This window comes from Pseudophryne corroboree, chromosome 6 (assembly GCF_028390025.1).
Source record: "Pseudophryne corroboree isolate aPseCor3 chromosome 6, aPseCor3.hap2, whole genome shotgun sequence".
Classification (NCBI taxonomy): domain Eukaryota; kingdom Metazoa; phylum Chordata; class Amphibia; order Anura; family Myobatrachidae; genus Pseudophryne; species Pseudophryne corroboree.
Window position 1 is genome coordinate 600,188,219 of NC_086449.1, and position 12,896 is coordinate 600,201,114.

Consider the following 12,896-nt stretch of genomic DNA (forward strand, 5'->3'; position numbering starts at 1 on the left):
TCTCACTCCCCCCCTCCACCCAGGTTGCACACACACGTTTAATTTTCACATATCTCTATTTGATGCACACCTGAGACTTGACGCACCTCAGGTAGCCACACATGTTACCTCCAGTCCTTGTTATTCCCCAGACACAGTATACTGTCACACCAACACGTTCAACATCCCAGTTACACCATCCCAGGCCATCTGGTATTCTTACCTACACTCATCACTCATTAGTCGCTACTTATTCACTGATTTACCCATCATGCGTCTCTCCATTGCAATTGACACTACTCATTCCCACCTTAAATATCTGTCCACTTGCATATACTAGTATTTTTAATTTTAATTAATCCTTCTTCATGCTGCTCTTTTCCATATATCCACCGTAGCAGGCCCTTACTCACTATTAACCCATTGCTGCTGCTCCTTCACACTTTGTAACTTTCATCCCAACCATTCTTTTTATATATATATATATATATATATATATTCTGTATTCATTTCATTCAAAAAAAAAATTCATATCCTCCTTATCATTTTCTCCATGCCATTTTTTCATTTTTTGATATTTGTAATGTACACCGATTTGCATAATTTTTTCATCCCCAGTCATTTCACTGTTACTTCTATTTCACTTTTTATTATTATGCTCATACCATTATAATTGGTAACCATATCTATATTTACAGTCTGTAAGGTATGGGGGACGGGCGGGGCACACTGGCGCCTCTCTCCGTGTGTCCTCCCGAGTGTTACGAGGGTATCCTAGCAACCCTATGCCGGCCCCTCGCAATTCTCTATTTCCGTCTACTTTGTTGTTGGTTCCCTAGCAACCTGATATCTTCATGCGGGCGGAAGTCCAGATTACAGCTTCCGCCCACACTCACCAGTGTCATGCCGCCCATGTGGGCGGAAGCCCAGTTGACAGCTTCCGCCCACACTTACCAGCGTCATGCCACCTCTAGCGACTGCTCGGACTAGGACTAAACTGTCCAGGGCGGGTAAATCCTCGTCCTCCCTAGTCCGCTGCAGCCCGCCCCATGTGACATTGTTGTCACACTACTTTCTGTGTTTCACATCACGGCAATACAGTTTGGGCGGAAGTGAGAAGTCCAACTTCCGCCCTTCTTTGCCCATTTCACTTGTCTAATTTAGTCCGCACCTATGATGCATTTTTTTGTAGGCCCTCGATTGGACCAATGTGTTTAGTATTCCCGCCCACATGGTCAGCTATTGGCTGAAACTAATCACTAAGGGTTTTTAACACTCAGGTATTCCACTCTGGGGAGCTGCTCAGAATGGAAGTGAACAAGCCCGTGACCTGGTGAAACGCGTTTTCCTTGCAGGCACCCCACCTGTCTGACACTTGGAGTGGTGATATTTGATGCTTATTTAAGTTTATTAATTCTATTGCACCAAACCTATGCAAAAGCAGCACTTTTCTTTGTCCCTGTAAAATCACTAATATTGCTGGAGCTTCCAGCCTAGCTGCAGAGCATATATGTGCACTATCTCATTTAGGTACTTTGTGGTATAACCTTGCGATAGGGGCAGGTATTGGTGGCCCCGCATCCCCTGCGGGTACCCCGTCTGCCTACCAATTAAATGAGTGACATTTAACACTCATCTGCTTTATTTGCTTGAGCCTGTTTTTTACAGAGAGAATCGTTACCACTGTTGGTGTTCTCAGTGAAAGAGCACGGTATATCTTTGTTTTGCTTAAGTATATTGTACAATACTCTTTCCTCACATTTAAGTGTAATTAGGACAGGTGCTGTGTGATTCTGCATGTACTCTGCCTGAGGTACCTCCAAACTGTGTACCTTATGTTTTTGTCCCTCTGAGGGCATTTACCAAAGAGAGAACTGTATAGGTGATAATTCTCCCCCTTTTCTTCCTTTTTTCTTCCTCTTTTCCTCATATATTTGCTCATGTTAGTAACCAATATTTGTTCTAATCAAGAATTCACTGTTAATATCACGAGTGACATTTAAGGTCTGGTGCACTGCAAAATTGCATCTATTATCAAATGCCATTCATATCTGTTATGTACAGGTAGCGATACACTTACTATGTGATCTGGCACCACCCATATGAGATTACTACTATCATGATTTATTTTGGAATTTGTCTTGATACCTGTCACAGTGATCTATATATTTTTTGAACCAGGATTTATTAGAATCCAAATAAGAGAGGACTCAAAGGGACCCACTGTAATCTTATACAATCTAATTGCAATTATTTTCCGTTATCCTTGCTATGTTTTTTCTTCTCACTGTTCTTCCTTCTGTGAACTCTCATCCATGATTCAGGGGAGCGTGTCCCCTCAGGAGACACGTCTCTTCAGTCTAACGTGCACAGCAGATTCACACTCATTTATCTACTACTACTCTTTTCTCCACGCATTTCTAGCATTTCCTCTCCGTGGAGGAATTCATCCTCCCGTTTCGGTGCACTCTCATTGGTGCTACAGGGTCAAACCTTCCTACGACCATACCCCTACGTTCACGCCCAATCTCGTCCGATCTTGGAAGCTAAACGGAGGTGGGCTGGGTCAGTACCTAGATGGGTGATCTCTAGGGAATACCCAGTGAAGTAGGGAGACTCTCTTCCCCGTGGAAACCACACCAACAGCAGTATCACCACTTATACTTCATCTTCTTACCCATTTAATTCTATCTATTCATTCATTTCAATAAATACAGTGGTTTATTGTTAGAATTGTTACCTAGTGTGTGGGTTCTCCCACTCACGAATGTAACCCAACCTAGGGCTACATCAATTCAAACACAGTTTGCACAGATCTTGGGCAGATGGAAGCAGCTTAATATGTGGCTATCTTCCGATATGCACTTATCCAGGTATAATTAAGATCTGGACATTTCTTTATTTTGGGAGACCTATTTCTCCAGTCGGCATATCCACGGGAGTGTTACGTTCAACTCGTTATGTCTAACTTGTTGTGTTTAGTCCCCTTGCATTTTAAAGAGTAGACAATAAAGACTTCATCATTAATCTTTAGATACATCACTGGTTAATTAACATCTAGTTTATCACAAGAGTGCGTCCAAACAAGAGTCATACTGTACTTTTCTCTTTTCGTACGGAGATCCTGATTAACACAGAAGAATAGCTTATGTTCTGGTCACTAGTCACCTCTTATTAAGTTGTTTCTGAAAGGTGCAGATGATACTGAATGTTTTAGTTAGGATCATCTCACCACAGGCTAAGCATAGTGTTAAGCAAACTTGTGGCAAACTTTTGTATGATTCAAGTCTGGCATTGGTACAGGTAATTTCTCAGAGATACACAGCTCCAGTAATTCAGGGGTCTATTTACTAAGTCTTAGAGAGAGATAAAGTGTATTGAAATAAAATACCATCAGATCCTAACTGCCATGTTACAGGATGTCAGTGCTGTTTCTTGTGAGCGGGCGAGCTGTGCGATCACACGGTGCGCCCGGCGCAGCACTTTATGGCTCCATCTGCTCCCCCTCCTCCCTCAAGCATAGCACTCCACTTAAGGGGTGGAGTTTTGCAAAATTATGCAGTTGCATTGTGATGTCATGATGCAACCGTGTCATTCTGTGAAACTCCACCCCCCGAGCGGAGTACAATGCTAGAGGGAGGAGGGGGAGCAGAATATCAGTACTGGCGGGCTGGCGCCTGCCAGCGACTATACATACACCTTTGACAATAAGCATTCCACTTGGCAACAAGCATTACCCTTGGCAACAAGCATTACGCTTGGCAATGAGCATGGATCTCAGAGCATGAAACCCCTGGCACTGAGCATGACACCCAGCACCTGACACCCCTGGCAACAAGCATGTAATTTTAAAGTAATTAAGGGCAGTACGGATGGTGTAATGGCTAGCATTACTGCCTCACAGCATTGAGGTCATGGGTTCGATTCCCACCACGGCCCTAACTGTGTGGAGTTTGTATATTCTCCCTGCACTTGCGTGGGTTTCCTCCGGGTACTCCGGTTTCCTCCCACAATCCAAAAATATACTGGCAGGTTAATTGGCTCCCAACAAATATTAACCCTAGTGTGAATGTGTCTGTGTGTACATGTGATAGGGAATATAGATTGTAAGCTCCACTGGGGCAGGGACTGATGTGAATGGGCAAATATTCTCTGTAAAGCGCTGCGGAATATGTGTGCGCTATATAAATAACTGGTAATAATAATAATAATAATAATAATAATAATAATTAGAAGCCTTAATGTAGGGCATAATGTATCATGGGCATTGCAGAGTGTGGCATAATATGTGGCAGGGAGCATAATATAGTGCAAGAGGCATTACTGTGTAGGGCTTAATATGATGGAATGTTTTTGTTTTGTTTTTTCCCTGTGGTGGGCAAGGTCTGTCGGTGCAGGGTCAAAAACTGGGGTGTAAGGTGGTCTTTTCCTGCGAGGTCATGACCATTTTTTGTGAGGACACGCCCCGTTTAGTGAGGCAAAATAGTTTTTTTTATGTCTTTGGAGGGAGACATTTTTTTAATGCTCACACTGGGAGTCAAATTGTCTAGAAACAGCCCTGGTTGGTAGTTTATCTCACTCAACTTTATCTCTCTAAGGTGTAGTAAATAGACCCCTCTGTCTTCAGGTTCCGCTCTTGCTTTGCCAGTACGAGGAATGTTATTGCACTGTACTTGTATATATTCACTGAATAGAGCTGGGGTGACGGTCATTTCATTTTACTGTGTGGTGTCATTAGGATGGGACTATTTGGTCTGAAATGTGGAAACATCATGGCCAAATGAGGAATGAAGCAGATATTTTACAAGGCAATTCTTGAAAATCTTAATAAACAGCACTCACAGCTGATAATCATAATTATCATCACTAAATACACTCCCTGTGCAAATTACCCACCCTTAAATTTCCTAATTTGTATTTTCTTGAACAAACTCATAAAAAAGTGCCCAAAAATATCCAAAGTAGGAGAAGCAAACATTTCTCACATACTGTGTAGTGATTTACTTTATGTGACCCACCCCCTTCTGAAAAAATGAAAAATGGGATGTACAGTATAAATGTGTTCCTTAGCCTTGTTGTGGCAGAAAATATGTTGTAAGGTACTGTATACCTTTTGGACATTTTGTTGAAACTAATTACATTGGAGTGTTTGACAGATTTTATTTTAAAAAAGGCTTTTTGTAAATAATGAACATACAGTATGTTTCAGATTTTGTGAAACAAATACACCTTAAAACATTCAAAAATGGTGCAAAATCTTCCAGAAATAAATAATGAAAAAGTACTAGGCAAATACAAAGTGATTTAAACCATTGTTTATTATCCAGTTACTCTTAGGCTTCTGTGTCAAATGCAACTGTGCCAGATCTAAATCCTGTAGTTCAGGCATACTTCCCTACATTTCTGCATCCTGCAGGAGACTCCTGTTTCACTGTTAAGTCTCCCACTGCCCTGCATAGTAAGTCAAATTCCCTGTATTCTTCAAATTCTTTACTACAGCTCAACTTAGCCTGCCCGGGGATCATCAATGAGTTTTTGGATAAGTACAGTGATTTGCTTCAATTACTGTGACTGCTATTAATCCATAGCAGCTGATGACTCTCATTAACTGTTGGTCCCCTGGCTGGAGAGAAAACAGCTTACCTGCACCTTGACACCTGTGTAAAAGCAGTCATCTTATCTCAGCACTTGCTGCTGCTGCTGCTTTTGTAAGCTGTGACTGATGTTAATAATTTTTATTAGTGATTTTTAAACCCAGAAAGGGACAACACAACAAAAAGTTTTCAAATCTGTTTTCTATCAAGAGATGATCATTAAAGTAATTCTGTAATTTCTTATCATACAGTATGTGGTAAACCAATGGTTTTTAGGAAAATATAGGTGCAAAAGTTTAACAGTTGAGTATATACTAAAAAACATACTGTACAGTAGCAATATATTTTCAAACCACCCAGCAAGAAATATATGCTTAGGGATGAATTCACACATGGACAAATTGCACATGGAATTTATTGCATACAGTATGCATCACATTTGTCATATATATTGTGCTGAGTGAGAAAAAATAAAGATCACAAATATCATAGTTGCAAACAAGAAATCCAGTAGTGCAGGCAGCAATGTTAGTTTCAATACTTGCAGCAAAATTTCCCAAAATACATGTATATTGTTAGCGATGTTATAAACTGTAGCAGTATCTCGCAATAAGCATTTAAGCATAGATATGCCCATATGTGGAGCTAGACATGCAGTTTCGTGTAGCATAACATGCCACCTCAGCGGCATGAGGCGCTACTTGAGGCGCAGGCTGCTACCAACTATAATTTCCCTGAAGCTAGTTTTCAAAAGTAGGCAATTATGAGTTTTTTTGGGGGGTCAGTGGAGGGTACCCTATTCTTACTCTTGCATTTATTTCTGTAAATATGAGTTAAAGGAACATGCAGAATTACAACTGGAATTGGTGCCAATAGGTGCCATCACCATATCCATTCACATGCTTTTACTGCCATTACAAAATGCTAGGAAAATCTTCTAAGTTACTACATTGGAGTTGTGTTAGTGTAGCATGTTTTAGCAATTTCTAAAATGCTATCCACTCAACGTAGGTCAGTTTGCAATTTGAAGAATAAAATGCACATTATACAGTATGTATCAATTGCCCAATTGTAGACTTATTAAATTACATTTTGTCATTGTCACTCTGATAATCCCCTCTCATCAGAATTATGTTATTAGCGGTGTTATTTGGTTTCTGTAGAGTTTGCATGCCCTCTAGTGGTCTTGGAAATTCTAAACTAAAACTTGTTAAACTACAGTTGATAGGGACTCCTTAATGTCAATTGCAGTTCCAACTATCTTGAAAACTCCTATACTTTTGTAAGGTGTAAAGTGAAGTGACTGCAAGAGCACAATTGAAGCCAGATGGCATCATTATTGCTTTAGTAATTTCTTTTATTCAGCCATTTTACTCAAACATTAATATACTGGACTGTTAAGGGGGGTACACAAGGAGCGAAATGTAGCTGGTTTCATCATCTTTCTGTGGCTGTCAGTTCCATATGCCAGCCTGCCTTTGGACTTCCTTAACCAATACTTAATGAAACAGCAATTATACCTTCACAACGCCAAACAATTTTTATACATTTTTAAAGAAGGCACGAATTGACGCCTCAATAAATCAAATAACACTTGCAGCCATGTCCACTGTTGATAAATTGAGACTAGTACATAGACCACATAGTCTGTACACAGTGACCTATTTTAAGCTATCCTTTTCTGCTTGTTTCCTCAACTACTTCCCTCACAAATAGCAGATCATCTGTGCATGGAAAGCACATATGACTTCTCAAAACCAATACCCCTTTTACACCGCCAGCTTCTAACTTGGGTTATTACACATGAGCATGCATAACCCGTGTTGTGTTGTGGTGTAAAAGGGCCCAGTTGTAATAATCCATGTCGATTGACCTGTTATTCCAATTTAGGTAGCTTGCAGGGTTGAACATGGGTTCACCCTGGCTCGCTGTGCTGTGTAAATGGGAGCCGGGTCGCATCGACCCATTTCCCATTTACAGTGTATGTACTGGCGGCGCTTGGTGATCATAGGATCTCCAAGCACCGCCCCAGCAGCGTAACCGCTGACATCACCAATTTGGCGGGTTGGAAACAGCAGCAGAGGGGGGCCTGAGGCGGGTCGTGTCTGGGAAGCTCCCGTGGTGTAAAAGTGGTATTATTGAGCACATTTTGGGGTCTGGAATGAAAAATTCTTACTGTTTAGTGAAAGTAATAGTATAGTTCCCTAACAGTCAAGTGTAGAGCTACTCATGCTTGTGCACAGATTTCATAATCAAAATGACTGAGTTACTAATAAATTAATTTGACTTATGCATGGTTATCTCTAAAACAAAGAAAACAATTGATTAAAGCTTTGAGATAGATAAAAAAAAAAATGTACCAACCAATCGGCTCTTGTCATTTTTCAAACACATCTTGTAATTTGCAGAGGTCTGTGATTAAATAGTCGCCGCACAGGGAGAGTGAAAACCCGCCCCGTGCAAGTGTGCGAATGCATGCGTACGTCGTGCGCAAACTTTGCCAGACAGTGGACAGCTACAAATTCGTTTGCAATTCCCAGAAAACGGATAGTTACCACTCACGAACATCTGCTTCCTGTCAATCACCTTGCGTATGCCTAGCGATCGAAATTTTTTCACCATTCTGTCGCTGTTTGGCGTCACGCCTGCGCATTGTGGTGCATATGCATGCGCAGTCGTTCGATAATTGGCCGCTGTGCGATTTCGCACAACAGCAATCAGGTCTGAATCGGGCCCTTTATTTTTATGCTTTTGAGAATGTAATTTGTCCACCTGCATATTCATGGCTAAATGATCATTTATATGTGTTTTAGGAAGATTGGGGGTACTTCAGACCTGAACGCTGCTGTGCGTTTTCGCCCAGCGGGCGATCAGGTCTGTACTGCGCATGCACCGCAATGTGTCTGTGCATCGGTCGACTGCACCGGGCATTGGTGAATAGCGATGGCATGGTGCGAAAAAATCAATCGCACGGGCGATCGCAAGGTGACTGACAGGAAGAGGCCTTTTGTGGGTAGCAACTGACTGTTTTAGAGGAGTGTCCAGGAAAACGCAGGAGGGACCAGGTGTTTCTAACGTCAGCTCCGGCTACGATCATCGCAGCGGCTGAGTAAGTCCTGGGCTGAGCAGAAACTGCATAAACTAATGTTTGTGCAGTTCTGCTACAAATGCGATCGCACACCTGCACACAGCTAATACCCTCCCCTGTAGGCGGCGACTACCTGATCACAGGGATGCAAAAAACGCACCCTAGCAATCAGGTCTGAATTACCCCCATTGTTTTTACTGGGTTTACTACGCCATATGGGCGCTCGGGATCCTGGCGACCAGCATTCTGGCGCCGGGATCCCAACTGCCGGCATACCGGCAGTGGGGCGAGCACAAAAGAGCCCCTTGTGGGCTCACTGTGCTCATCATGCTGCGGGCACGCTGGCGCGCTACGTCTGCCGTGCTTTTTGTTCTCCCTCCAGGGGTGTCGTGGACACCCCAAGAGGGAGAATAGTTGTCGGTATCCCTGCGATCAGACTCCGGTGCCAGTATGCCGAGCACCGGGATCCTGACAGCCGGGATATTGAGTGCCTCCCGTCTTTACTATTATTATTACTTTGTGAATATAATTTTTTTTAATGATACAAATATTTTGTACTGCATTGAAACTAGCAGACTTTACAAATGCTCCCATTTCTTTTTATATTGGAGAGAGTAGTGTTTATTAAAGTAAGGCATACCTCCCAACTGTCCCAATTGTTCGTGTCCCGTGTTGGTGTGGGGGGAGGGGGAGGAGTTGGGAGGCTCCTATCACTCACTGCTCTGGTTAGCAGAGCAGCAGTGAATAGGTTCTGTGTGCATGCACACATCGTCTATTCATGGGACACAGAGGGACTGAGGGCATGCCAGCAGTTCACAGAGCTCTGGGCATGCCCCCTGAGTGATGTTAATGTGACATGACTCATGATTGCAGTATTCTCATGAAGACACCCTGCCTTTCCATAGGCCACCCCCCCCCCCCCTTCAGACAAGTGGCTTCGCTGCACAAGAGGGTCCCGCTTTACACGCACTTAATGTTGGGAGGTATGAGTAAATTATTGTGAAGCAAGGTTATTTAGGACCGGATGTAATGAAGTCTGAGTTGCGCGGAGGAGCGGGTTCCTGGCCAAACTCTGATTTTTTTTTAAAGAGGCATTGTGGGCTCTATTTACTAAACTTTGGAGATAGATAAAGTACCAACCAATCACTTCCTAACTGCCATGTTACAGGCTGTGTCTGAAGAATGACACTTAGGAGCTGGTTGGTTGGTGCGTTATCTCCTTCCACTGTATCTCTCTCCAAGGCTCAGCCCATAGACTCCTTTGTATTTTCAGATAATACCATTAGTCTTTTTCTCTTTATCTCCATGCACTAAATCTCTTTATAAGGCTTAGTAAATAGACCCCTTAGTCACACTCAGATGTACAAAATGTTGCACATTGATCACTGCATGCTAACAATGTAGTTTTGTTGCTTCTATGCAAATTAGACAGACATTTTGAGTGAAAAACATGCAGATGCGGCTGAGACACATAGTGCCTGGCAAATCGAGAGAGGCTATTTGGCATGACTGAAGCAACAGTCAAAAGAACGCAACTTTACATCTTCAATACCTGTATCCAGGAAATTAGGGACATTTGGATACTACTGTGTTCATATTACACCTATTCTTCCTAAAAACTCCATTTTGCTAGCAATTCCTCTATTTCACTCAATCACCTAAATCAATGTCCTTTCAGGGAAGAGGAAAATCCACACCTGAACACAGTATTCCCTTCCACTACAATGTTCTCTTCAGGTCAGCCAGCACAAGTACCAGTACCAGTGCCCACTTTTGGAGGTGCTCTCTCCCAGTCGCATCCCATACAGCAACAGAGGTCCATGTTGCCAGCACAACTACAGTTGAGAGACATTCACTAGTATTAGTACTAACATTCTCTGTCTTAGGCAATATGTCACTATGCCTGTGCAAGGGATCAGTATGAAATACCTACAATCAAAATCCTGATGGTACAAATCCCGACAACAATTGACTGATGGGCAAATTCCCGAAAAGGTCAAAAAACCGCCAAGGTCAAAATACTGACATTTAAAGTACCAACAAGGTCAAAATACCAACATTTAAAATGTCGACAGGTCAAAAAGTCGACAATAGCTTTTCATGGTTTTTCATTGTGTATGTCGACATAGGTCGACATGGACACCATTTAAGTGTACCGCGTCCCCTCGCATGGCTCGCGGCTTTGGGCACACTATTATATTCCCCCTCCAGGTCCACTGGGATGGTAAAGTATGAACAAGTTGGTTTCAATGAAAAAATCATGAAAAACTTGTGTCGACTATTTGACCTGTCGATATTTTAAATGTTGGTGTTATGACCTTGTCAGTATTTTAAATGTCTTTATTTTGACCGTCGGGATTTTGATTGTATGTAAATTGACCGCATCCCCTGTATAAATAGCCACAGAGCTGCCTCTCTAAGGCTGCAGGTAGTGTGCATCCCAGCCCACAGATGCCATCCCAAATTACCAAATATTGCCATTTGTGTCCCTGCCAACCAGCCCAGCCTGCCCCTGTTTGTAACCTTCAGTATACCTAGACACACCTCTAGTTTGCAAAGATGTATATGGAGCAGTGAGTAAGCACTCCACTTGATGTGTTCTACAGGACTATCTCTTCATATAGGCTTAATGGGCAGTTGCCCAAAGGCCTGACATCCTAGGGGCCCAGCTTGCAGCAGCTGCAAATGTTAATACCTGCCCCGCCCTAACCACAGCTCGCAGCCATGGCAGGTAAGAGATCCCACTGTACCTTGAAGCCTCCTCATCCATAGCTCCACCAAGTCAGTCCCCATGGGGCTTTGAGAGCAGGCGAGCCAGGTGACATGCTTTTTCCTCCCATCTCCCAATAATCGCAGACAGCAGGTAAGGCGGCACTTGCCTGCCCTGCTTTCACTAAAGTTACTTAGGGGTCTATTCATGAAGCAGTGAAAAGTGTGGAAAAGTGAATCAGTGGAGAAGTTGCCCATGGCAACCAATCAGCTGCTCTGTATAATTTTATAATATGCAAATTATAAATGTTACATCAAAGCTGATTGGTCGCCATGGGCAACTTCTCCACCATTTCACATCTCCACACTTTTCACTACTTCATGAATAGACCCCTTACTGTTAAACAGAATCCTAAAGCGAGTGTGCAGGTGGGTAGCACACAGTCACAGAGGGAGTTAGCAGCAGCCATGCAGCACTCAGGGGAGGGTGGGGAAGTGCAGCAGCCATATAGTAGTCAGGAAATGGAGCAGCAGTCATGCAAAAGTGTGGTGGGGGACAGCAACTATGTAAGAGTCGGGGAGTGAGGGAAGCAGTAGCCATGCACATAGGGGGTAATTCAGACCTGATCGCTGCTGTGCGTTTTCGCACAGCAGGCGATCAGGTTCAAAATGCGCATGCATATGCACCACAATGCAAAGGTGCATCGCACGGGTACAAAGCAGATCGCCGCTCTGCAAAGGGTTTGTGCAACGAATCCATTTGAATGGGCGATCTCAAGGAGATTGACAGGAAGAAGGCGTTTGTGGGTGTCAACTGACTGTTTTCAGAGAGTGTCTGGAAAAACGCAGGTGTGTCCTTGCGTTAGCAGGGAGGGTTCCTGACGTCAATTTCGGATCCGGACAGGCTGATGTGATCGCAGCGGCTGAGTAAGTCCTGGGCTACTCAGAGACTGCACAAGATCTGTTTGTACAGCTCTGCTACACATGCGTTCAGTTCACACACTTGCACAGCTAAAATACACTGCACCAGTAGGTGGCGACTATCTGAACGCAGCAGTGCAAAAATCGCTTGCTAGCGGTCAGGTCCGAATTAGGCCCATAATCAGGGTGGTGGGGGAGAGCAGCAGCTATGCACACAGTCGGATTTGGGGAAGGAGAGAGCAGCCACCATGCACACAGTCAGGGTGAGGGGAGCAGCAGCAGCATGCACACAATTGGGGTGTGGGGGGTGGACTAAAGGTTTAATTTTATTGACCACTTACATTTTTATTCCTGTGAGCGTATTGCTTTGCCCAGGGCTTAGACTGCTGTCAAGACAGCCCTGGTGTTCTGGGTGTATAAGTTACAGTAGGTGTACTCACTGTTAAAAACTATGAGGTTTTGAAATGCGTATTCTAGAGAACTTCATTAATGACCTCCTCTGGGTTTCTAATTTCAGAGTGTTCGCAATGCTTCGGTTGCCATGGATATAATCTTCAACTAAAAATTAGTTTACTTCATTTAGTTATTAGTCATAAGTGAAATTC

The 12,896-nt window shown here is 43.2% G+C and overlaps 1 pseudogene; it reads left to right on the plus strand.

The window, feature by feature from the left end:
• The first annotated feature begins 2,474 nt into the window (after positions 1 to 2,474).
• LOC134936924 (5S ribosomal RNA) lies at positions 2,475 to 2,593 on the plus strand (annotated as a pseudogene).
• The last annotated feature ends 10,303 nt before the right edge of the window (positions 2,594 to 12,896 follow it).